Source organism: Mustela lutreola, chromosome 9, assembly GCF_030435805.1.
Source record: "Mustela lutreola isolate mMusLut2 chromosome 9, mMusLut2.pri, whole genome shotgun sequence".
Taxonomy (NCBI): Eukaryota; Metazoa; Chordata; class Mammalia; order Carnivora; family Mustelidae; genus Mustela; species Mustela lutreola.
In genome coordinates this window covers 90323775-90350297 of record NC_081298.1, presented here as the reverse complement: position 1 = coordinate 90350297, position 26523 = coordinate 90323775, and the positions used below count along the sequence as shown (strand labels likewise).

At 36.3% G+C, this 26523-nt stretch overlaps 1 long non-coding RNA gene across 2 annotated transcripts in view; it reads left to right on the top strand.

Annotated features, from left to right (window-relative positions):
- Positions 1–26523, top strand: part of LOC131840223 (uncharacterized) — a 200362-nt gene that overhangs the window by 159921 nt on the left and 13918 nt on the right. For both annotated transcript variants that reach the window (XR_009357280.1, XR_009357279.1), the window contains 2 exons: positions 15206–15308; positions 24035–24235. This is a non-coding gene — a long non-coding RNA (uncharacterized LOC131840223). The remainder of the gene's footprint in view (positions 1–15205; positions 15309–24034; positions 24236–26523) is intronic.

The following is a 26523-nucleotide window of genomic DNA, read 5'->3' as shown; positions in this document are numbered from 1 at the left end:
GAGAGCAGAGAGCCCAATGTGGGGCTCGATCCCAGGACCCTGGGATCATGACCGGAGCAGAAGGCAGAAGCTTAACCCACTGAGCCATCCAGGTGCCCCACTTTTGCTCATCTTTTGCAGCCATAGCTTGGCTATGAATACAAGAACTTAACAAAAACTACAAAAGGATTCCAGGAGATCCAATTAGCTATATAGAATTCACAGAAAAGATTATCATATATTCTATTATTGTTTGTAAATTGTGTGATGTGAAATAGTCTCTACATCAGCAAAAATTTATAATAAATGTGTGTGTGTACCTAACTATATCGATATTATTATTATTATTATTATTATTTTAATGCAGAGGGAGCTGGTTCTTAAACATTTACCAGAACACCACTTGTTGGAACCTATAGAGCTACTCTTATTTGATGTCAGAACAGCCCCTGAGTTCATAAGTGCCCCTAAGTTCAGTATTTAAGTCTGGGAACTTCAGGGCTTGGCTGCTGTTGTACTGCTAGTCCATGGAAAGGCAAACCAGTAAGGGTTAAAATCAGAGAAGTGAAGCTTGAAGAGTAAGACTAGGTAGTAGAGTGATTGGTGACTTAAACTAGAGGTATACACTTGAAAAAGAACACAGAAGTCCTCATGGCAAACAAGACAGCCAGAGAGAGAGAATGAGATGAAGGGTGGAGTTAGTTCCCAAGTCCACTCATTTAAAGGATGCTTTATTTTATGGGGGGGGCCATCAGACTATCTACTGTTCTGAGTCAATAGCTAGAAGCATTGTCCTGTCTCGGACAGTTTAGGGGCCTAGGAGGATGTGTGTTGGTGAGGTCGAAAGTGAAATTGGCTTTGGGTGAGCTTTCAACTCAAGGAAATTGGGGAGAAATGATAGCCATTTCAGGGAACGTATTTTTTTAGTACAGTAAGATGGTTATTGCAAACATTGGAAATCTTATTTATTCTAGTCTGCAATTTTATGTAAGAGTTCTTGGAGGTTCATTCTTAGCAATTAGACCCTTTAGTCCTCACATGGCACCCATTTAATATGCATATTAAATCTTGAATCCATCTGAAATTTAGTTTTGTGTATAAAGGAAATATCTGACAACTTTTTTCCTGAAAGTCTGGTGAATTTTCTTAGAATGCTCATCAGCAGAAAATATTTTTATTTTTTAAAAGATTTTATTTATTTATTTATTTGACACACAGAGAGAGAGCAAGCACAAGCAGGGGGAGAGGCAGGCAGAGGGAAAGTGAGAGACAGGCTCCTTGGTGAGCAGGGAGCCCAATGCCTGCCTTGATCCAAGGACCCTGGGATTAGGACCTGAGCCAAAGGCAGATGCTTAACCACATGAGCCACCCAGGTGCCCCAGAATATATTTTTAGTTAAAGCATACTTTTAGTTAAAATGCTTTAGTTAAAGCATTTGGCTTTTCGAAAGACCTGAAAGACAACGGCTTAAACCAGAGGTTCTCAGACTTTATTTAAAACAAGTATCAGAATCCACTGAAAGGCTTGTTAAAACCCAGATTGCTGGGTGTTTTCTCCAGAGTTTTGAGACAGTAGGTCTGGGATAGTGTCCAAGAATTTGGATTTCTAACAAGTTCTCAGGTGATATTGACTCTGTTGCTCTAAGGGCCACACTCAAAATAATTGGTTTTAACAACTAAGGGATTGATGACTTTCAGTGGATCAGGGATGGATGGTCAGTCTAAAGCTAGGCCACCTAGGTCTGGCACCTTGGTTGTAGGATGCCTTGGAAACTTAGGCTCCTTGAATTTTTCTGTTCCTTAATCCTTAGATTGGGGCTTTAGGCTTTATGGCCCTGTGATTGCTTCATGTTCCCTCCAAGAGTAGGAAGAGGCTTCACCTGTACCTCTACCTCCCCACCACTCCCCTCTCTTTGCTCCTTCTCCCAAGTTGGACCTAAAGATTCCTGTTTACAGTTTTTCAGCTAGAACTGTGTCACATAGCAACCTTTACCTGTAACAGCAATTTAGACACATAGATCTTTTTTTAAGCTAGCTACATTGCAACCCTGAGCAAAACTGGATATGGAAGGCATTTGTGTATTGTTTGTGATTTCAGCGGCGATCTTTCCTTCTAGTGTTTCATTATAAAGATGCTATCTTACTATTACGGAGCTGTCTTACTTTGCATCCTTACTTGTAAGGTGCTATTAGGTATACGATCTTTAAATGTGATAATGTGTTTTTCTTAATTGATATATTGATGTAGCCGGACTCATTCGCAACAGCACATGTCCTAATACTAAGCTGTCGTTGCATTTATGCCTGATTATTCTCTAATGGTCTGTTGAATCTGGTTGCATATATTGTATTAAGATTTTTATATTACTTCTCATTAACTAAATCAGTATATTGTTGACTTTAAAACCATATTTAACAGGTTTTTTATATCAGAATTATTCTAGCTTTAAAAACAAACTTGTGCACTGTGTCCCTGGGAATCTGCTAGGCTGAGGTTTACATGAATTTTAATTTTATAGATGCTTTATAAGGTTCATACCTTAACTATTCCCATTTTACAGATGAGGAAAGTGGGTTTGAGAGCAGTTATCTAAGTTCATCAATCTAGGAGATTCTAAGCCGCTTCTTATTTAGACCAATTCTTACTTTATGAGGTACACTGGGAAGCCTTACATCTTTTGTTATGTTGTAGAATAGCTTATGCTGTGTGAGAATTATTAATTTCTCAAAAGATTAAAATAATTTCTCCATAAAATAAATTCAGATATTAATTTTCTGATTCCGTAGTCTTTTGGGAAAGTTATTTCATGATAACTTAAAATTTTTCTTATAGTTAATTCAGATTTTTAATTTCTTCCTTGTCATTTAGTTTGTCAAATTTATTAGGTTGCAATTGAACACAGTATACACAAATGAAAATTATCTTTGTATTTGTCACAATCTCTTTTTATTAGATTTATTAAAGAATGATAAATTGCATTATGTTTTCTCAAAGACCTAGACCTTGACTTTATCTATCAGCTTTCTTTTTCTATTTTTGTAATCCACTGTCCTATAAAACATCATTTTCATTACATTCTACCTTTCCTCTCCTTAAAACAGTATTATAATTGCATCTTTTCCAATATCTCAAAGTAAATGATTAGTGTATTTTGTCTACTTATTTTGTTATTTTAAAAAATTAACACAAGCTTTTGACTTTATTAATTCATTTTTAAATATAGCTTTAGGTTAAATCCCTTATCTTTTTATACATATCATTTCATTTTGTATTTGATTTTATATTTAACCAAGAGTTATTTAGGAGAAATTATTTTAACTCCAAGGGATTATAAATATATGTCTGGGTTTCTTTAATATTAATTTTTAGTGGTTTTGTATTTTTTGTTTCATTTTGTTTTGTTTTATTATGATCAGAGAGAGTGACCAGTATAATTTCATTTTTTGTAGTTTACTGGGATGTTGATTGATCCTAGAAAATAATCCAATTATATTTTCAAAGACATTTTAAAATAAAATACTATATATGTTTTTCACAGATAAAAATATGTTATATAATTCATCTTTCTTCATTAATTTGTCCCCAACTAAATCTCTTTTATTTGATGCTTCATACTAATAGTGGTTTATGAAGAATCCCACTATAAACATATTTCTGTCCATTTCTTCTATTATCATCAATATAAACTTTTTATATTTTTATAACCTCACACATAATTCTTATGTTTCCTTTTAATCTTATAAATTCACCCTTTTTATGTCATATGTGCTTTTCTTTTTCTTAGGTGTTCTCTTGTCTATATAAATATCACTGCCTCTACTTTATGCTTTTTTAGCATTTGTTAGAAATATTGTTGACCATCTCACTCTCTTTAATTAAGCTTTTTGTTTAATTTTGTTTTACACATTTTTCTTATAAGCAAAAGTTGGATTTACATAAAACTAAATCTAAATATTTTCCTTTCTTAATAAGGAATTTTAAACCAATATTCACTAAATAGTATAATCAATGTTTCAGATTTATTTTTGGAATTTTACTTTATTTTTCTAAGTTTATACTTCTTGTTTCTTTTCTTATTACCTACCTTTTACTACATACACTGTGTATTTTTTCATTTGTATTTCTTTCAGAGATTTGAAAGATATAATCCTGCTTTTAGTTCTATTTAGGCACTATTTTTGTTAAAAATATAGAAATGTATCCATCTTTATTCATTCATCAAATTTTTTTGGTAGGTTTTGTAAGGTAGGCATTATTCTACACCATAGGATATAATAGTTTGCAAATAAATATATAAATAAAAATGGTATAGTCTCTGCCTTTATGAATTTTATACTCCAGAGAGAGACATTTATTCAACTAGAGATGTAGAACAAGTGGAAGGTATATATTAAGAAATTCATTGCAAGGATTTGACTTACTCAATTGTGTGTGGTGTCTAGGCAAGTCTGAAATTGTAGGGCAAGTTATCAGAAAGAGTGAGCTAGGATCTCAGTCAAGGGCTGAAGATACTGTCCACACACAGGAATTTCTTTGTCTTTACGGATACCTCAGCTTTGATTTTAAGGCCTTTCGACAGAATGAATCAGGTCTACCTAGATTATCTAGAAAAATCTTCCTTGCTTAAAGTCAACTGATTATGGATTTTAATTACACATACAAAATACCTTCATAGCAACACCCTGATTAGTATTTGATTAAATAATTGGGGATTGTAGCCAAGTTGATGTATCAAAAGATAATTAAGAATGTAAAATTACAATTGTGGGAAGTATAGCAAGGAAGAGGTACGTAGCATTATAAAATTGAACATAAAGGAAAAAAGTTGACTTAGGTATGGAGGCTAGGTAGACCTTGACCCTTTCATGGTCCATCTTGTTTTTTGGCCCAATACTTTATAAGTTTTTGGCAGTCATGTGCTCAGTTGATTTGCAGGTTGGTTAAGATTTCATAGTCACAACAAGCTGAGCGTTATCTTAAAAGGAATTATTTACCTCATTTATATGGACCCAAATTATTTTCTAGATGAGCCAGGCCAAAAGAATTTCCCTCTTAAATGGTTCTCAAACAGTTCATTGCTTTAAAATGCAAACATATACCTCACCATCATCAACAACAAAAAAACATATCTAGCCTTCAAACAAATATTTTAAGACTTTTCTGAAATCTAATGAACATTTGTATTATTAAGAACTTAATATTTTTTCTTCAGTTCTTGATAAAACCTCTTGAAAAGGCAGTAAATTTATCTATCTCTTGAATTGACAAAATGACTTTCATTGTAGAAGATAATCTTCATATATAATATATATGGTCCCTTGGTGTCCACATCATCTAATGGAGAACATAATGTGCCTCGGTACTATGTGAGTAGCTTCCATCTTCATCATAGAAGCAAAAATACATATGTGGTTAATCATTGCAGGCCCTCCGTCTGCACCTTGGGTATCCACATTTTGTCTAACTGAAGTGTAGCTCAGCAAATAAGCTTTCTCTTCTTCTTCTTCCTTTTTTTTTTTTTTTTTTCTTTTAACATTTCAATGGTGCTGGTAGAGGAGTTTCCAAAAGGTGTTTGTAAACTAGGAATTTTCTTGGGTGACATCAGTTTGCATATACCCAATAAAAACTAGGAGCCGCCTGCAGAAAGATGTCGGGATCAAACTGCATCCTGAATATAAAATGAATGACTATCAATCATTCATATCTTGCTTCAAAACATTAGAAGGGCAGCAGTTCTAGAATGAATGAAATCATTTGTCAAAGGCACTGCCTCATTTGTCCCCTCTTCTCCAAGACTCAACCAATCCCGTCATTTCCAGGGGTCATGGCTTTACCCTGGTCTCTGTAGTAGTGAAAGCCTTCTTTTCCTTGCATTGGATTTGAGATATTTAAATTTGGAGGATGCCTGACAAGGGTTGTATGTCAGAACTAATCCAAGTTTTGCTAAAGTTCTTGTCTTCGTACATTGAACTTCTTTTTTAGGCAAAGGTCTATACTGATGTGTTGTTAGGATGGATGGTTGTAATTTTTTGCATCAGCCTTATAATCCTTATGTTTCTGTAGTGAGAATGTGATGTGATACCTTGAGTACCCTTTGCTTTGGTCTTCAAATTGCCTTGAGGCCAGAATCAGCAATTTACTCATTCCAAAAGAATTTATTCTATCCAAAAGAATCTTATCTCCTCCAACTTAATATCATTAAAGAAAGACTATTTCTGAGTCTTTTTCTTCTCTCTCCTCACTCTATTTTCCCTAGCAATTAGGCTATTTACTTAAAACTGGGTTTTCCACTTAGCAAAATCACAACAAAAAATTCTACCTAACCTGAGGTGAAACATCATTCAGAGTAGTATCACTACAGAAGAAGGCATATTGAAGGTTGCTATCACCATTTTATGTGAAGAGCAGTACTTTTAGCACAAAATTAATAAAAGCTCTACTAGAGACTATGTTCCATCAAAAACAAGGGAATAAACAAAAAAGAGAAAGTCTTGAGATTCAGGGGATATAATCTAAATCAGGAGACAGATGAAGGGAATTCCTAGGATAATTAGGAAGTGATATCTTAAGATATTAGTGGTACAATTAATTTATACTCTACATAAAAGCAGAATGGAAGTTCTCAGGGGGGAAGCCTCTAAAAGTATAACATTGAAGTGGAGATTTCTTTCAGGTGAAAACTTGTTTTGACTATTGGCATGTGTGTGGACAATTAGCAATAAATATAAGGAAAAACTAAATAAATGAAAACAGACAGATATCTGGGATGCCAAGTGGCTTGGGAGGGAGATTTCTAATTATGGCAAAGTGAAAAGTATGGCAAGTCCTCTAGCCTCAAATAAACATAAAACTTCATAAATTTTTGAAAAAAAGAAAAAAATCAGCACTCTAGAAATCAAAGGCAAGAGGCGCCTGGATGGCTCAGATGGTTAAGCATCTGCCTTGGTTGGCTCGGTCATGATCCAAGGGTCCTGGGAATGCATTGGGCTCACTGCTTGCTGGAAGCCTGCTTTCCCTCTCCCACTCCCCCTGTTTGTTTGCCTGCTCTCGCTGTCTCTCTCTCTGTCAAATAAATAAATAAAATCTTAAAAAAAAAAAAAAGAAATCAAAGGCAAACAACATATTAAGAAGAATTTATTACTAAAAGATTTGCTGACCTTCAGATAAGAGCAATGGAAATTATTGCTATTCTTGGCTGTTCCCATTCAGTCCTTTAGCTCACATGGTGGGGCTAGCCATAAACCAGTAGCTTTTTTTTTTTTTTTTTTTGACTATTACACAATTGTGCTAGTATTTTTTTTTTTTAAGACTTTATTTATTTGACAGACAGAGATCACAAATAGGCAGAGAGGCAGGCAGAGAGAGAGGGGACGCAAGCTCCCTGCTGAGCAGAGGTCCTGACTAGGGCTTGATCCCAGGACCCTGAGATTGTGACCTGAGCCGAAGGCAGAAGTTTAACCCACTGAGCCACCCAGGTGCCCCTGTGCTAGTATTTTAGTAATTGAAAAGCACTTTACAAAAAAATGTAAGTATGGTTTCCAATAGGAATGTTATACTGGGGGTTGATATCAAACTCACAGATTTTAGTTTTGCAAGGAAAAATAGGCTTTCAGGTTAAACAATAATTTGTAACCAAAACTTTAATCCCAAGGAGTCTCACAAACATATTACAAATGACAGCAAGAAAAAAAAAAAAAACTTGCACAGTAAACCTCTTAACTCCTGCCCAGCTCAAGTGTGGCATTTAATATTATGAAAACAAAACTGCAAAAATTGAACTAAGCCTTTTTCCGTAAAGCTGGAATATAGTATGTAGCTATAGTTGAACAAGCAGTCTTTAAAATCTGCTGTGAAAACCAGCAGTTTTGCTATTGAAGGAGCCCACATGATTCGGAGCAAAGGGCAAAAAAAAAAATCCCACACCCAGCAGTATTGCCAGCAATCATAGCAGTTTTTTTAATTTTTATTTTTAAGATTTTATTTATATATTTGACAGAGAGAGACACAGCGAGAGAGGGAGCACAAGCAAGGGGGAGTAGGAGATGGAGCAGGCTTCTGCTGAGCAGGGCGCTGATGGGGGGTTTGATCCCAGGAACCCTGGTTCATGACCTGAGCCGAAGGCAGATGCTTAACGACTGAGCCACCCAGGCGCCCCAATCATAGCAATCTTAATAGGAAAAGAATAATGAAAGCATCAGCCCTGTGACTCAAGCCTGAGGCTGTAATCCTGTTTACAGTGAGTTGCAGGCCTGTAGATTCCAAAAACAATTAAAAAACCATAGAAGAGCTAGCTAGCAAATGTCCTTGTACTTCACTGGCTTTCTGGGAGGCCATGTATATATGCAGAAAATACCTGAAAGAATGTGACTGAATAAGCAGGGTCAAAATGCCTGAAATTTGGATGTGCTCCCAATCAACAAACAGATCTATGAGCAGGATGTAAACCTACTGACTCCAGGAATTTCAGTTTAACATCTGGCCAGTCATGGGCTGGCCACCAAGCTATCCATACTATGTTGACCTCTGAGCGAGTCTGACCAGAAAAAAAGAGAAGACACAAATTAGGGAATTAAAGAATGAAAGAGAGAACATCATTGCCAACTCTGAGAAATAAGGAAATATTGATAATATTATGTCAAAAAATTAGAAAACTCAGATGAAACATAATTTCCTACACAAACCACTGAACACAAACCACTGAAACTGACTTAGGAAGAAACAGAAACTCAGAATAGACCAATGAATAAAGAAATTAAATTAGTAATTAAAAATCCACAGAGATGCTGGGTGGTTCCATCCTTTAAGGATCCCACTCTTGATTTCAGCTCAGGTTATGATCTCCCAGTAGTGAGACTGAGTCGTCCTGCCTTGGGCTCCAGGCTCAGTGGGGAGTCTGCTTCTCTCCTGCTCTCTCTGCCACCAGCCTCACTCACACTCTCTCTCTAAAATGAACAAATCTTAAAAAAAAAAAAAAAAAAAAAAAATCTACCAAGAAAGGCCCAGACTCAAATATCTTCACTATTCTGCAAACATTTAGGTAAGAAATAGGGGCACCTGGGTGGCTCAGTGGGTTAAGCATCTGAGTCTTGATTTTGGCTCAGGTCATGGATGATCTCAAGGTTGTGAGATTGAGCCCTATGCTGGGCTCTGCACTTGGCAGAGTGTCTGCTTCAGATTCTCTCCTCTCTCTCTGCACCCCGTCCCCAGTGACGCTAATGGTTGTTCTCTCTCTAAAATAAACAAATCTTTTTTTTTTTTTTAAATAAACAAATCTTTAAGTGAGAAATAATACCAACCCTTCTCAAATTCTGTCAGAAAAGAGAGGTAAAAGGGATCTTCTCAGTGCTATGAGGCAAGTATTATCCTTATATTAGAGCCACTTAAAGGTATCTTTAATTTCAAGAAAAAAAACTACATATTAATATTTCTTTGACTGTAGATGCAAAAAAAACTCAAAAAATTAGCACATAAAATTAAATCCAGTAATAACTAAACAAGATACCCAATGACCAAGTGGAATTCATCACAGAAATGGAAGATTGCTTTAAACATCTGAAAACAAATCATTATAATATATCCTATTAATGAAAACAGATAAAACCATATGATTAGCTCAAGAAACATAGAAAAAACATTTGAAAAAATCTAGCAATCATGAATGATAAAAACATTCAACAAATTGGGAATAGTAGGGAACTGTTCAATGTGATAAAAGGCATCTGCAAAAGTGTATAGCTAACATATTTAACCTTGAAAGACTTTTTTTTCAGACAACATGACCCTGAATGTAGAAAACTCCCAATGAATATAAAAAACATACTGGAGCTAAAAAATGTGTTCAATTTTATAAAATACAAGATAAGTATGCAAAAATAAATTATTTTCTATATTATAGCAATGATCAATTGGAAAATAAAATGTCATTCCTATTAGCATCAAGAAGAATAAAATATTGACAATAAAGACAATAAACATAACCAAAGTAGTACAAGTCTTGCTCATAGAAAACTATGAAACACTGAAAGAAACTAAGATTAAGGGGTGCCTGGCTGGTTCAGTTGGTGGAGCATGTAACTCTTGATTGCAGGGTTATGAGTTAAAGCCCTGGGTTAGATGTAGAGCTTACTTACAATAATTAAGATTGAGATAAATGGAGAGACATTTTATGTTCTAGACTGAAAAACTCTATGTTGTTAAAATGGCAGTTTTTTTATAAATTTAATATAATCTCTATCAAAATCCCAGGAGACCTTTTTTTTTTTTCTGGGAGAAATTGACAAGCTACTCCTATAATTATATGGAAACACAAAGAACCTGGACTAGCCAATGAAACTTTGAAAAAGAATAAATTTGGAGGATGTGGATTTCCCAATTATAAAACTTCTTACAAATCTATGATAATCAAGACAGTGGAGTATTGGGGTAAGGAGATATATGTGGATCAATGAATTTACTACATGTCCTTTCACCAAAAAAAGTTTGCAACTCTCTGATAGATCTGCTGAAGAACTTCTATCTAGAATATATTAAGCACTTTACAACTCATTAATAAGGAGACAATCCATTTAAAAAGAAGAGAAAGAGTTCAGGTAGCATTTAGATGCAAAGATTAGCCCTTGGATGATAGCACCAGAGATTACAACCTCAAGGAACTGAGTTTGGCCAATGGCCTGACTGGGCTTGAAAGAGCCTTTCCCAGAGCCTCTGGTAAAGAATATATCCTGCTGATATAATTTCAGTCTTGTGAGACCTTAACAAGAAAACTCAGCTGAGCCCAAATGGACTTCTCAACTACAAAAACAGATAATGAATGCATATTATTTTAAGCAGCCATATTTGTGGCAATTTAATGTAGCAGTAGTAAAAATCTAATGCAGAGAGCAACAGATGTACATAGACATTTCATCAAAATAGATCATGGGCTAATAAACCCACGAAAAGATACTTGAGTTAGTCATCAGAGAACTACAAATTAAAATGAGATACTTCTGTATACCTGCTGAAATGGCTTTAAAGAAAAGACTGACAATTTCAAGTGTGGATGTTGATAAGGAGTAATGGGAGCTCTCAGACATTGCTTGTGTGAATGTAAAATGAAACAGCTACTTTGGAAAACAGGTTACCAGTTTCATAAAAAAGTTAAAAGGAAACTTACTACACATCTCAGCAATCTTATGCCTATTTATTTATCCAAGGGAAATGAAAATATAAGTCTACACAAAGACTTGCACACTTATGTTCACAGCAGCCTTATTTATAGCAGAAACAAAAAAAGTGGAAACAATCCAAATATTCATCAAGCGATGAGTAGATTAGCAGAGTACTCTACATCCATAAAATAGAATACTGTTGATCAATCGAAAAACTACAAATACATGCTTCAACATAATGAATCTCAAAGTATTATGCTAAGTCAAAGAAGCTAAGCAAAAAGCACTATCTATGGCATGATTCCACTTAAATGAAGTTTCCAGAAAAGGCAAATTTACAGAGACAGAAAACAGATACGTGGTTGCCTGAGGCTGGGAGCAGAAGCAGGCACTGACTGCAAACAGACGCAAAAGAGTTTTTGGGGTGATGGAAATGTTCCAAAGTGATAGTTGCACAACTCTATAAATTTACTAAAATTCATGGAATTGCACATTGAGTTGTAATGATGGGTGTGTAAAATTTAAATTTAAAATTCACGGTGTATAAATTGTACGTCAACTTTAAAAAATGGTAAAATTAACTTTGGCAAAAATATAAGAAAGGAAATGTAATCATAGTAGAGTGCTCAGCTGTGAGTAATATTTACATAGACATAACTGGATATTGATTTAATTTACAAAAATGAATATAACTACACTGGAATCACAGAGCAGGGAAAGCAGACGATACAGGAGTATAAGGGAGTAAAGTATTCAACTACCATAACAGGAAGTAAGTAGATTATGTACAAAATTTATGTGTCTAAACATAGCAAAATACACATATTATTTAAACATCTAAAGCTAGGCAAGTGCCAACAAAAACAGCTAAAAAAGAGTCAGGTGATTGCTACTGAAGTCATCAAGTAAGGAGTAGGAAAAAGTGGGTAAAGGAACTAATCTTTTTTTACTATAAGCTTTTGAGTACAATTTTCTTTCTTTCTTTCTTTTTTTTTTTTTTTAAGATTTTATTTGTTCATTTGAGAGAGAGATAGAAAGAGCACAAGCAGGGGGAGAGGCAGAAGGGAAAGAAGATTTCTGCTGAGCTGGGAGCTGGATGTGGGGCTCGATTGCAGGACTTAGAGATCATGACCCGAGCCCAAGGCAGATGCTTAACCATCTGAGCTACCCAGGCACCCTCACAGTTTTGGATAACATGAAAATTTACTTTTAAATAAAAATTACAAAGAATTAAAATCAAACACCAAGCTTCCTTGTTTTTTCCTCTTCTTCATCTTCGTCTTCTTCTTTTTTTTTTTAAGATTTTATTTATTTATTTGACAGACAGATATCACAAGTAGGCAGAGAAGCAGGCAGAGAGAGAGGAGGAAGCAGGTTTCCTGCTGAGCAGAGAGCCGGAGGCGGGATTCAATTCCAGGACCCTGGGATCAGGACCTGAGCCTAAGGCAGAGGCTTTAACCCACTGAGCCACCCAGGCGCCCCTCCTCTTCTATTTCTATTTCTTTCATTGTCCCCCTTTGGGAAAGTTCCTAAATTTTTCCTATATTTTTTCTAACAAGTCTATTGAGTTTTTTTTAAAATGTGCTCTCACATTTAAAATATCTGATCTTTTTTGTTCCTTGAATCTTCTTTTTTATACTGTTTTATTAACAAATGCTAATCTCTATGATTATTGAGTTTTTCTCAAGCTTTCTTTTCTGCTGAATTTTTGCTTCCTCTAAGTGCTTTTGTTTTTCTTTCTTAATCTCAGTTATTCCTTTTATAAAGTTTCTTTGACTGTCTGGGAATCTCGATAGCCCTCTTATGTTTAATAGTGTCAGATGAAACTGAATTGCCAGAGAATTCACTGCTGGTCTTCTGTTTGGTGATTTGGGAGAATTTGCTCAGCTTCCGCAAAGTAGAAGGGGGAATGCGGTCTCCAGCTGCTTCTTAAACTGCTCTTCATCAACTTTCTTTACGTTAGCAGTCCATTTCTAAGTACTCACAATACCTGAGCCTTTGGAGGATTCTATGCATATATCTAGGCTTTCCTCATTTCCCAGATCAGGATTCATCTTTTTCTAGTCCTCTGAGTTACTTATTGTTCCTCTATCTGCCTTCTCTCTCCCAAAATGTTGAAACTGTATCCTCTGGTTCTATCCCTACTTGGGGATTTATGTCCATAAAAGCAAAAACCTATTTATTGTCATATTAATGGAAAGAATGAGAGAAATGTACTGGATCTGCCCCTCCATAAGTCACAAGGGTATTGTGATTACAGAGTCATTTTTAATGTTGCAGAAATTTTAAGAAAAATTTCTAAGTGACGTTTGGAATGGATATCCCTACCCTAGATCAGAGTGCCCCAACTCTAGCAGAAGTCAGGAGGTAGAGGGAGGTTAAGTCTGAAGATTAGGGGGCTTTGGGATGGGGTGGGGTTGGTGTAGATGGTGAAGGGATGAGGTGGGTGTAACATCTAGAAGAATGCTGCATAGAACCTAGAATTATAGGTCTCCATCACAGGCTCTATCACACAATGAGCAAAATGTGTGCTCATTCTCTGACAACTCACTTGTAGCCCACATGCTGTGCATATCAAATCCTTTCATTTCTCTCTTAAAATAACATAGTTGTGCTCATTTAATTTTAGATGATATATGCATTTGTCAGCTTAATGATGATACATATTTTATCATTGAAAAATTTAAACAAATCCTCCACTTTTGATAGAATTCTTGATTATGGCTCCCAAAACAGAGTTCGAGCAATTCAGGAATGCATTTCTTTACTTATCCTTATTGATGATATAAATAAGGAAATGTCTCCCAAATGGAAAGCATCTTCTTTTTGTCTTCAGTCAGGAGTGTTGTCAATTTGTTACATACAGTTTTAATTTTGGTTTGGTATTTATTGTCAAATGGATATAAGAAAAAGGATGTTTATATTATGTTATGTGGTCTTATTCTCAGCTCCAGATAACATGGGTTACTCTCGGTATTTCTTTCCATCAGTTCTTTTAGTATTCAATATTATACATACATTTAATTAGATACTTTAGGCTATTGTATAATAATGATTTAGGGGCTACTGAGATATACTCAGAGGCTAACTCAGTTATAACACTAAAATTATTATTATTAGTTCTAAAATGAATATATCCTTGGAAGAAATTCATGTCGTATCAAAAATGAAAAAAGTAGAAGGTGAAGGTCTCCCTTGATTGGAATGGTTGAGTTATGTCTACTAAGCATCTTACTTGCTAAAATAAGAATAAGCTAGTAACAAGCAATGATTTTACATTCTGGCAGACTAATTTAGATATTAAAACAACCAGGACATAGTCACATTGGCCATTATAATGGGAACAACAAGTTTGCCTCAAATTGCTCTGTCTTATTGATTCCTGTACTACTGCATCCTGAGAAGAACCATATCTGAATACAAATGGAAAAAGAGAAGCTTTGGACATGGTGAAGGAGGAGAGAGATGCTGCTGGATTAGAAGATAGTTCCTTTGGGGATGAGAGATGGGTTTCTGATAAATGCAACATTTTGTTTTTGTTTTCTCTGCTCCCCTCCTTGGTCTTCTGCAGCTTTCTCTCGGTACGAAACCAGAGAGATCCTGAATGGCGTATGACGCGTCATTTTAAGCATCTGCTAATGGCTTCCCATATTACTCAGAGTAGAACCTACAGTCCTTACTTTTACAATGCCTCTTGTGATTTAAGTTCTCCGTACTTTTCTGGCCTCATTTTTTGGTTTTCTTGTCAGTTTCTCTCTCCTCTAGCCGAAGAGGGCAACTGCTGTTTTTCAACGCAGCAAGCATGCTTCTGCCTCAGGTTCTTTGTACTCTGTTCCCTCTCTGAAATGTTCTTCTGCCAATATGCTTAGTTCAAAGGATCTTCTCTCCATGATTACTTCCCTGGAAACGCTCTCTAAAATTCACCCCCCCCCCCCGAACATTTCTCATCTCATCGTTCTCATCGTTCCTTCTTTTTTATTATTATTATTATTATTATTATTATTATTATTATTATTATTTTATCTTAGCAAGCATCAGTAACACTATATATTTTTAAGTCTCATTATTTTCGTTAGGCTCACTACAGTGCACGAAGAAGACAGAAGTCCTATTCTCTATGTTACATCCCCAGCATCCGCAATACAGTCTGACGTGTGGTGGGCGGCCTCGGAATATCTGGTAAACGAATATTGAGTGTATGATTGAGAGCCTATGGTTTTTAACATTTTACAGAAATAAAATTATTTCTAGATCATAAAGGAATTAATTTTTGTGTTTTGACAAGTAAATGTATTTTTTTCTGCCTGATATTAAATTCTACCAGAAGATGAGAACAACTAAATATAGCTTTGCCTTCTATGACAAATCTATTATCACTTAGGTTACTCTTAATCTTCTGTTTGTGTACATTGATGACAGTTATACCTGAGTCCACTTACAAATCTGGCACCATAATTTTAATTAATTCTATTATTCCTTTGCTGTCTTCAATGCCTCAGTTCACCAGACAGTGTAGACTCTAGATCACAGTGTGTCATATTATGTACTGAGCGTGTCCTTAACAATATAAAATGGTGATTGGTTTTCAGTGGACTGAAAAAAATGGCTGTATTTTGGTAGGGTGCGAAATATTCCATAACCACTTGGTGATAAACAAATCTCCATTACCTACTCTTGCCCCAACACTGCCATCTTCAATAATTACTTCTGTAGCTCTCATTTGTTTTTTGACTAAGAAGAGGTATTCAAAATCTAAGTATTTATTCCTTGAGATTTTATACATTATACGTTAACATTTTACCTTGAAATAATTTCAGATTACAGAAAATAAAATTAGAAAAAGAATTCTTATGTATCTACCACCCATGTTCTCTAAATGTTAACATATTATCATGTCTGCCTTATATTATCATGTCTGCCTTATCGTTCCTCCCATCTATATATGTATGTATACATACAAAGCCATTTGAGAGGAAGTTGCAGACATATGCCCCTTTAGCCCTAAATATTTCAGTGCATATTGTTAAAAACAAGGATATATTCTTAGATAATCTCAGTATAATAATCAAAGACAGGGATTTTTTAAATGCATTTTCTTTTAGACACAGCATTTCTAAAACTATATGTGTTGGTAACTGATACCATCCTGATTATTATGATGTCTATAATTTAATCTGTTTTCAAAGGAAGCAATATGTCACTGTTGCCTTTTGTTCTTATTTATAAATTTTGCTTCAAATGATGTCAAAATGAAGCTTACTGCATCCTGACAATGGTTATATCACACTGTTTCTTCCTTGTGAATTTAAAGTAGCAGATCAAAAGTTATTCAGAGACCTCCCAGAAATAACACATCTGTCTCAGTTTTTAGAATTACTATTTTTGGTCTGGTAATATTAGGGAAGACCCTTGGGATTCAAAGTTTTGTGATGAGCGATTTTGAATGTTCACAGAGCTCTTTCTCCCCACATATTATGATGTGCTTTTGTTACTGTGAGGTCATGGTAACCCTCCCTCCCCCCAGCCAAGCACTGTATCACATCAGTGTTTATAGTGTCATGAACCCATGATGGTTTCTTTTCCTATTCTGCTCTTTTGGTTTTTTCTTCCCATCCCAATGGCTGCTGAAAAATTTCCTATGGCTTCTTTGTGGGCAGGTCTCAGCACATTTGCTAGCAAGATCCCCCCAAATATTTTATTTAAGAAAATGAAATATTTTGCTAGTTAGTCATCTATTATTTTTTCTTTACCTTTCTTTTCTTCTTCTGGTAGGACTCACGGGTGGTAACAAATTTCTTGCCTCTAGTCTCATATTCCTGCATTATCTCCTACGGTTCCTTTATATCCCATTCACACCTATGTGATCAATTCCTTTCTAAATAAATCCTCATCAAATTAAAATTATTTCAATTTAAGTGTGCCATTTGTTTCTTAATAGGATCTTGGCTTATCCAATGACTTAACTGTTTAAAAGCAAGTTTTCATTCGGTTTTCTAGTCCTTTCAGCCAAAATGATCCTAAGGGTATGATCTGTGTGTGTGTGCATAATCCTCTTAGAGACAAACCATATTTGTGAATATATGTTTGTAATTATCCTGTATATTCAAATTTCATAACATTTTATGCATCACATAATCTTTTTATATGATATTAGTCTTTGGAGCTCTACTTCTTAATAATTGAAATCTTTTGCATGGTGGCTAATTATAACATAATTAAGTTCTCCTATTTGGAAACATTTAGGTCTTCCTAAACCTTCAAATTTCCGCTATCATAAATAATGTTTGTAAAATTATCTTCTGTATAAGACTTTGGTGATAAATTCCCTGAAGTATGATTATTGAGTTAAAGTTTATAAGTATTTCATATTTATATTTGCTATGTTACAAAATTTCTTTCTAAAAGAATTAGAAAAATCTAGCCATGCATAAAAATACCTATTTTGCTACATCTTAGCAAGCATTGTGTATTTTTGTTTTTTTTTCACTTTTTGCTACTTTATCAGAAGAAAAATATCTTAATTATTATGAATGTAGTTTAATTTATTTTCATACAAACATTTTCATTTTTTCTCCATCAATTTTCTTCTTTGTATAGCTTAGGAATTCCTTTATTTTTTCAAAAAGATTTTGTTTATTTGACAGAGAGAGACACAGCAAGGGAGGGAACACAAGCAGGGGGAGTGGGAGAGGGAGAAGCAGGCTTCTCTGAATAGGCAGCCCAGTGTGGGGCTCGATTCCAGGACCCTGGGATCATGACCTGAGCCAAAGGCAGATGCTTAATGACTGAGCCACCCAGGCTCCCCAGGAATTCATTTAATTCTCTATTTCATGCAGTGAAGGAAAATTAAACCAGACCTTCTAAAAACCCTAGATTTTGGTTTTAATTTAGTTGAGTTTTAATCAACTAGGAAGATTTTGTTGACCCATAGATGCTATTTATAAAGAATTATTATTTGGAAGCTACTTAATTTTATATTGCTATAATTAAATGCTAGAATTTCTATTGACTAATTAAGCAGCTAGAGATCAAGCACGAGTTTAGTTTCCTATAATACAAAAATAATTTCTTTCTTCTGAGAAGTGTGAGTGATTCTGGTGAGGAGTGGTATGAAGGGGTGTCTGATTGAGTTGTTGGTTTATGGGGTTGAGTGCATTGGAGTTATTCAAGTGGTGTCATTCATCAAGGTGCTGAAGGAAATGTCTAGTTGTGTTTCACCAGCCAATGCAATTGGGAGGGAGATGTTTTGTTCAAAAGAAATCATAGTTAAAAACTAGTTCTTAGGGGCCCCTGAATTACTCAGTTGGTTGAGCTTCTGGCTCTGGGTTTCAGTTCCAGTCGTGATCTCAGGGTCATGAGATCCAGCCCTGTGTGGGGCTCTGTGCTGGGCATGGAGTCTGCTTGACATTGCTCTCTTTCCTTCTGTCCCTTCCTCCAATTGTGTGCAATCTGTCTCTCTTTAAAAAACAAAACCAAAAACTAGTTCCTAAAGAAAAAAAAAAAAAAAGGAATAATCCACAGAACAATATCCTTAATTCTCCATAGATTTTTTTTTTAAAGATTTTATTTATTTATTTGACAGACAGAGATCACAAGTAGCAGAGAGGCAGGCAGAAAGGAGGAAGCAGGCTCCCTGCAGAGCAGAAAGCCCAATGCGGGGCTCGATCCCAGGACCCCGGGACCACAACCCGAGCTGAAGGCAGAGGCTTTAACCCACTGAGCCACCCAGGCGCCCCAATTCTCCATAGATGTTTAAAATAGAGAAATAAAGTAGTTTTTGATACCAATTTTCAGTTTTATCTTCAACAGGAATCAGTGTTCCTTTTCTTGAAGTTCCTGTAACTATTTTTAGTGTATCACAATTTTAAAATTTTCCACCTCTCCTATTTAATGCTTTGACCAAACTTACGAATGCATCATTTTTTGCACTTTTGTTTCTCACTTTTATTCCTATTCTTCTACCTTGCTCCATAACCCTGACATTCCTTTCCTTTTTCAAAGCAAATTTTTCTTTTTTGTGCAATTCTCTCCTTACATTCTCTTTTTCTCTGAAGCTTTTCCAAAGCTGGCAGAAGATTCTTTTGCAGACATGAACTCTATATATTCTTGAATTAGAATGAAAGGGCAAAGAAAAATGAAGTACCAGAACCTTCCTAGCTGAGGGGTTTTCTTTGCTTTACCCAGCTGTTTGAGCGAGGGCCAGGCGGAAGCCTCTACAGGATAGGTAGAAGAATATCATGTGACATATGATACTTTTGGAATCTAGGCCTGTGTCGGGCTTAGCAGTTTCTTGTTCCCCCAGGCTTATAAGACCAACTGCAATTTCAGCCTGTGCAGGACTAGGAACCACTTTGTTCTAGGCTTCACTGGGACCGGTGGGATCAGCTAATTGCCCCAAATCTCTCTTCTCACTTGAGCTTAGTTCTCTTCTAAATGGCAGCTTCTCTGGTTATCTGTTTGTTCCAGTCCTTTCTCCCTATGCTCTGCATGCTGCCTGACCTGTTACTGCCCTTCTTGTCTGCCCTGTGCTTTCTGCCTAGGAAGCCCCTGCTGCATAGTGAATAAGCTCTCCCCTTAGTCTGTAACTCTCCATGGATCTTGGCCATCTCCGTGACTGAAATAAAAGCAGGTCTCCCTCAAGTGTGCTGCTCCCTTCACAAGCACTCCTCACGATGGGAGAAACAACAGGGAGGAAAGTAGAAACAATCTCTAATTTATTAAGCCTACTCACTTAAACTTTATTGTAAAAAAAAAAAAAAATCACTCTCCTTTGAGGCTTACTCTCTTCAGATGCTAGCCATCCCCCTTACCAGTCATTGTCATTAACTGGTCCATATATCCACCTTCATCAACAACACTGGCCCCTGGCTCAGTCATTTCCTTCCCCCTAAAACTCATATCCACTCTTGGTCTTTCATATGTACTTTGTAAGCCCTTTCAACCATGAGGATGTATACTGATGTATACTGATACGAGGCCAAAATTCACTGACTGATTTTTTTTAAAGCTGCAAGACAGAAGTTTTGAAATACTAAAAATGGTAGTCTATATGACTGTTTAGAAATATTCAGGGTCTGTAGGAGAATAAAACACCCCACCTCTTTGAACTGAGGAGTAGCCCAGTAACTTGCTGTGGCCAGTGAAACACAAATGGACTGATTGTGTTAATTTCATTCAAAAGCTTTAAGGGCCAATGAATGGGGTCCTTACATTTTTCCTGCCTCTGAGGTTACTGAGATACAATGTAAATGTGCAATAGACTTGTTTTAAACTGCTGATATTTTCAACACAATTTAGCATGTACTGATGTGTGTATTGCAAAATAGAGATTATCTTCTCCTCAACAAAAAAACACGTTTCATCTAAAAGGTCTTTTCTTTTCTATCTAAGATAATCTATGCTAAAGACTGTGTTGTGTATATGTATGTTGTGTGTGTTTCCTAGTTTTTGAGCATCAAAGTACATTGAATTTCTCCAAGATAAGGGAGCATATAAACAGAGTTTTCCCTTTTGTGGGTAAGTTTTCCTATTACCTGCTTCAAATGGGAACCTTACTGGAACAGAGATAATTGATGATTATGTCATCCAATTATATCTTTCTTTTGTTATTTCAGGGACTGAAAAGATTTCCTCTAAAAAAAATATTAAAGACATTTCTTCTCTTTTCTTCCGTTGCTCCAAAATGTGTACATCCTTTCTTGGGGTGGAATGGTCAGAGCCATAGTAGAATACTTGATTTAGTAATTAAAGCACCAGCTCCAAGGCTCAGAAACAACCCTGATAATACTGATCAATTCCACATCTTCCTAAGAAAATAAAGAACTGCTGTGTATCCAGTATCCAAAAAAAAAAAAAAAAAAAAAAAAATCTCCTTGGCTTATAAATAAGATCACTTAAAGTCTTTCTGAATAAGGGCTAATATTTAGAATATAACATGAATGCTGACCTCTTCTTTAGTCCCCAGTTCTTATTTTCCTTATTCCAGAACTAGAACGATATTCTTATCCTTTTTTCCCCTCTTTGGTTGAAGCTCTTAAACATCACATCCTTTTTTCTTGAGATTTCATTCACTGCTGCCTCAGTGGCAGGCTGGAGCTGGCTCCCACAGCCTCCTGAGATGAAGTGTATATTTCTTCCCCAGTTCAGGCTTCACAATGAGCGCAGTGACTTCAGCCATGGTGGTTGATTTACAGAGAAAATAAAACACACTGGCTTATACTATATTTATAGTATAAATATTTCATCCCCATATATATAACCATATGGATAATTTTCATCCAGGGCTTGAACCTAAACCACCTTCCGCTCTTCCGCTCCAGGAATCTCCCAGCATTCCATTTCTGCTGCTCATTCCCAAGGCCATATCCCCCTTGACGTAGTTTGGAACTGATTCATCCCTGAAATATTGGACCAAATACCCTACTCTGAGTTCATACTCCGAGATTCTCAGCTCATTGCTCTCTTACTTTCATTGCACCAATTTTTCAGAGCTCCAACCCATTTATTCTTCCACAAATGTGTCAGCCCTTTTCTGTCTATGCTTCTTTTTCTGACCAGCCTAGTCCTCACAGTCTTACACATCAGTTATTATATTTGTCTCCCTCAATCCCTTTAGGTCCTGTTAGATGTGGATCAATCAATCCCTAGAACCTGTGCACTGCAGGGTGGATGTGGATCAATCAGTCCCTGTAACCTGTGCACTGCAGGGTGTTGAATGTAGACGTTCAAGATGACACGGAGAAGCAAATCTGCGTATGTGTGTTTTGCAACCCAGGGGTTGGCAAATGTTTTCTGTAAAGATATATGTAGTAGATATTTGAGGCTTTGTGGGCCACATACCATCTCACGTTGTTTTCTTTTTTATGTGATACTTTACAAATGTAAAACTCTTAGCTGGGGAATTTATAAAAATAGTCCAGTGCCTGGGATTAAGAGCCACCACCTGCTCTTACCTCAGACTGACCCACAGCAATGCTGGGTAATTCTTGTTGAAAGCCTCCATCTGCTCCCATTCTCCACAGCAGCTTCTCTTAATTTTGACCATCAGAAGGTTCCTATGCAACTCACCCTCTGCTTCAGCTTCATAGCAGACTGTACCTTACTATTCCTAAGTAGGTGTCTGCCTATCTGTTTTTCTCATCATGTTCTCACACACTTCTGTGGCTGCTGCCATTTCCAGTGGGTCAAGACCTTTTCATTTTGAAAGACCACCATGGACCCCAAAGTTTCAAAATACCACATAGCACATAATGTTCCCCCCATAAAAATACACTGAAGTGTACCCCAAAATATAAATAACTCTGCAAATCCCTGATGAGGAATACGACATGTTAGACAATGATTGGCAAAGTCACTGGCAAGGCAGTGTTCTCAAGCGCCCCAGCCATTCAGATATGGTCAGACCTCAGCAACATTACAGACTGTCTCCTGTCACCTTCCTGGTTGTTTGGAAGAGCCAAAATTGTGAAGACTAAACTCCTGAGCGCCAGACAGTTTCTATTTTAACAGTTCTGGAAAAGATAGTTAGACTTTCTGTCACTTCATACTTTTCACATGAGGTTCTTCCTGTCTAGGAGATTCTTCAACTACCCTCACCCCCTCGTTACCTGGGTGAACCCTTCTTCTGGGATAACTGGATCAAAGTATAGAAACATTAAGTAAGGCATCAAGATGCATATCTTTGAATTATTTGTCAGAAATCTATATCATTTTAAACTCCCACTCAGAGTGTGTGAACGAAAGTGCTCTTTCCACCAAATAGGGGACATATTTTTAGTATTGTGTTTCCAAATGTGTTACTTGAGTTGTTTCAGAAGAATGCTTAAATTCTGTAACTGCATACATGTCCGACCCCAATGCTTTATTCTGCGAATGTTTGATACGATATAATACTAGTGCTATACTAATACTAGTACTATACTAATAGTACTAATAACTCCCATAATGCTTTACCTTGGTTTATTCTATGGAATTATTTCAGCACTTGGGGAAAGATCATTCTGGGCTTGTTATAAAATTTGCTTTGCTAGCCATGCATGGCACCTGAAACTGTGGGTATTTAAGTGATTACTTCTTGGGATGTGCTCATCGGAGTGCAAATGAGTTTGGCTCTGAACAGATTTTTAGCAGGCGTTTGACAGCTTGGATGACTGGCACATTGTCATCTTCATAACACACCTAAAATGTAGAGTGCCAAAAATCACAAACAGGTTGGGTGTAGTTAAAGATCTGAGACCTTGTCCAACTTAGTTAATCATTTAAATCATAGCAGCAGAAATATGCCAGCTGTAATTAAAATTAGAGTCTGTGATGTAAAATATGATTATCTTACCTAGAGATATACATTTTTATTTTAATATTCCATGTTCATGTTAAAATGTGTGTTTGTAAGACTGGTGTGTGGTGTTGGATTGATAATTGGTTGGTGGGGCTGGAAACCTTCCTCTGACTGTTTTGAGTTTTGGTGGTTGTTGTTCTAGGGCTATAAACCTTGGAGAATTTTTATTGATGAGGAAAAAAATCCATTTTTGTTATATCATATGTAGATAGTAGACATTAATAAAACACAGCAAAGGTACCCTGACTGAGTCAGTGATTCATAACTATATAAAACACTCTTTTTTGGAGGTGTTAGGGTTTAGTAAAGAGGACTTTGCATCATTCTATATGTGTGATTGTATGTATATATGTGTGTGTGTATGTATTAGTTGATATCCACAAGCTGCTGAAATACAAAAAGAGAACAAGGGCTCAGAAAGGTATAAGACTCAATCTTTTTAAAAAAAATTTGGTTTTCAGAAATTTCTATCATGTACATTGACTAGATGTTTTCATTCCTAGCACCAAAAGTTATCAATGTATGTCAAATACCTATTTTAAATTTCTTCTTCATTTTTTCCCCCCAGAGAGGTAACATAGGAATTCCGACCAGTTGAAAACTGATAACCACAGATGTGACATATGCAAAGTAAAAAGAGAAATCCGTGGAGGAAGGAGAAGCAGAAGAATCTGCTATCCTGAGAATCAAGGCCGAAAGTGTCAGCACGAGGGAAGAATGGATGCAGTTAAGAGGAATGGAGTGAAGAGGGCGCTAGACTTTGTATTAGGTAAACCGAGCTTCCCCCTTATTAGTGGTTTTGCTTTCGCACTTTCTGTTACTCTAGTCAGCCGCCCAGGAAGCAGTTGATCCTCCTTCTGACGAATCATCAGAAGGCTAATAGTAGACTAACGCTACACCAGGCTACGTCGCAATGCCTACGTCATCCACGTCCGTCAGGCGTTTGCTCATTTCGCATGGTCAGAAGACGGTGAGTACAGTACAATAAGATATTTTGAGAGAGACCGTATTCACGTAACTTTAATTGCAGCATATTGTTGGAATTGTTTTATGTTATTACTAGTTACTGTTGTTAATCTGTTACCCTGCCTAATTTATGAATTAAACTTCATGGAATATGTTGGTAGAGTAGGTCTGTACCATCCCTGGTTTCAGGCATCCCCTGACGGACTTGGAATGTATCTCCTGGAAATAAGGGGGTACTGGGGCACCTGGGTGGCTCAGTGGGTTAAGCCTCTGCTTTTGGCTCAGGTCATGATCCCAGGGTCTTGGGATCGAGCCCCATGTGGGGCTCCTTGCTCAGCGGGGAGCCTGCATCTCCCTGTGCCTGCTTCTCCCCCTGCTTGTGCTCTCCATTTCTCTCTGTCAAATAATAAATAAAATCTTAAAAAAAAAAAAAAAGAAAGAAGGGGGTACTGCTGTAGTGATAGTACCTCTTTATCTTGTGCCTGCTATACCTACGTTATCTTGTACCACAGTGAGTTTTTAATTCTCTAATTTCCTTTTTGCAGACAAGGAGATTGAGATGCAGAGACTTGTCCATGACCTCGCAATGAGAAGGGGTTAAAGCAGAGACCAAAAGGCAGATTTTTTTTTTTTAAATTCCAGTTTAATTAAGTGTTATATTAGTTTCAGGTGTATAGCATAGTGATATACATTACTCAGTGATCATCAGAGAAGGTGTACTCTTAATCTTCTTCACCTATTTCACCTGTCCTCCCCCTCATTTGCCCTCTGGTATCAACCAGTTTGACTCTATAGTTAAAAGTCCGTTTTTGGTTTGTCTTTTTTTTTTCCTCATTTGTTTCTTAAATTCCATATATGGAATTATTATTTGTTATTTGACTTATTTAACTTAGCATTAAACTCTTTAGCTCCGTCTATGTTGTTGCAGATGCCAAGATCTCATTTTTCATGGGTGAGTAATATTCCAGAAGGCTGATCTCCCCCTCCCCTCCCCTCCTTTTCCTTCCTTCCTTTCTTTCTTTCTTTCTATCTTTTTTGTGTTTCACCTCTGTGATCTCTCTTCGATTATACAGAAAACATGTCCATCTGATAGCTTGAATTATTTGAAATCTGGAATGCCTGTGACCGAGGTTTCTTAAACATGCTATAATTTATACATTCAAATGAGTTTTATTTTTTCCTACTATCATGTTAAGCAATTATGCATTAATCCCAAAACTGATTTATGATCTGGGTAGCCTTGGGAAACTTTCTTAATCTTTCTAAACTTTCATTTTCTCATGTGTAAGATGAAGATAATATCAACTTGCATGGTTGCTTAAAGGTTTACAGAGGATGTATATAAACACTATAGATACTCAAGAAATAGTTGCTAGTGATAAAAAGAAAACACAGCTTATATTCATTCGTTGATATATATTACTGTTCAGTGCTTTACATGAAACATTCTTTTGATCACTTAGAATATTTTTAAGAAGATTATCATTTAAAATATCTATTAGTATTGCTCAAAGCATGTTCTAATTCATCTTCTGGAATGTTTACATTTGAGCAATCAGAAGAGCCAGTTTTCTAAACATGAAGCTTCTACTTCCCTGCTATATAGAGCCTTCCTTGTATGACCATTTTGTAGGCCTCTCTGAACCACCATAGACCCTGCCCCTGATCATGACGCTGTATTGTTTTATGGAGAGGTGGTTAAATGCCTATTAGTCTGGTAACAAATCACAAACTCAGAGGTTTAAAATAACACAAATTTATTATCTTTCAGTACTGTGTGTTAGAAGGCCTGCACGAGTCCCACTGGACTAGAATCAAAGGGTTGGCTGGGCTGTTTTCTCTCTGGAATCCCTAGGGAGAATATTTTTCTGTGCCTTTTTCAGCTTCTAGAGGTTGCCCTGGCTTGCTGGCTCAAGGCCCCATTCCCCCATGTTCAAAGTCTGTAACATTAGGCCATACTTGCCTTCTGCTTGTTATATTTCTGGTTCTCCCTCTTTTTCCTCCCTCTTCCATTTGTAAGAACTCTTGAGATTACGTCAGGCCCATTTTTATAATATGGGAAAATATCCTTATTTTAAGATCACCTGAATA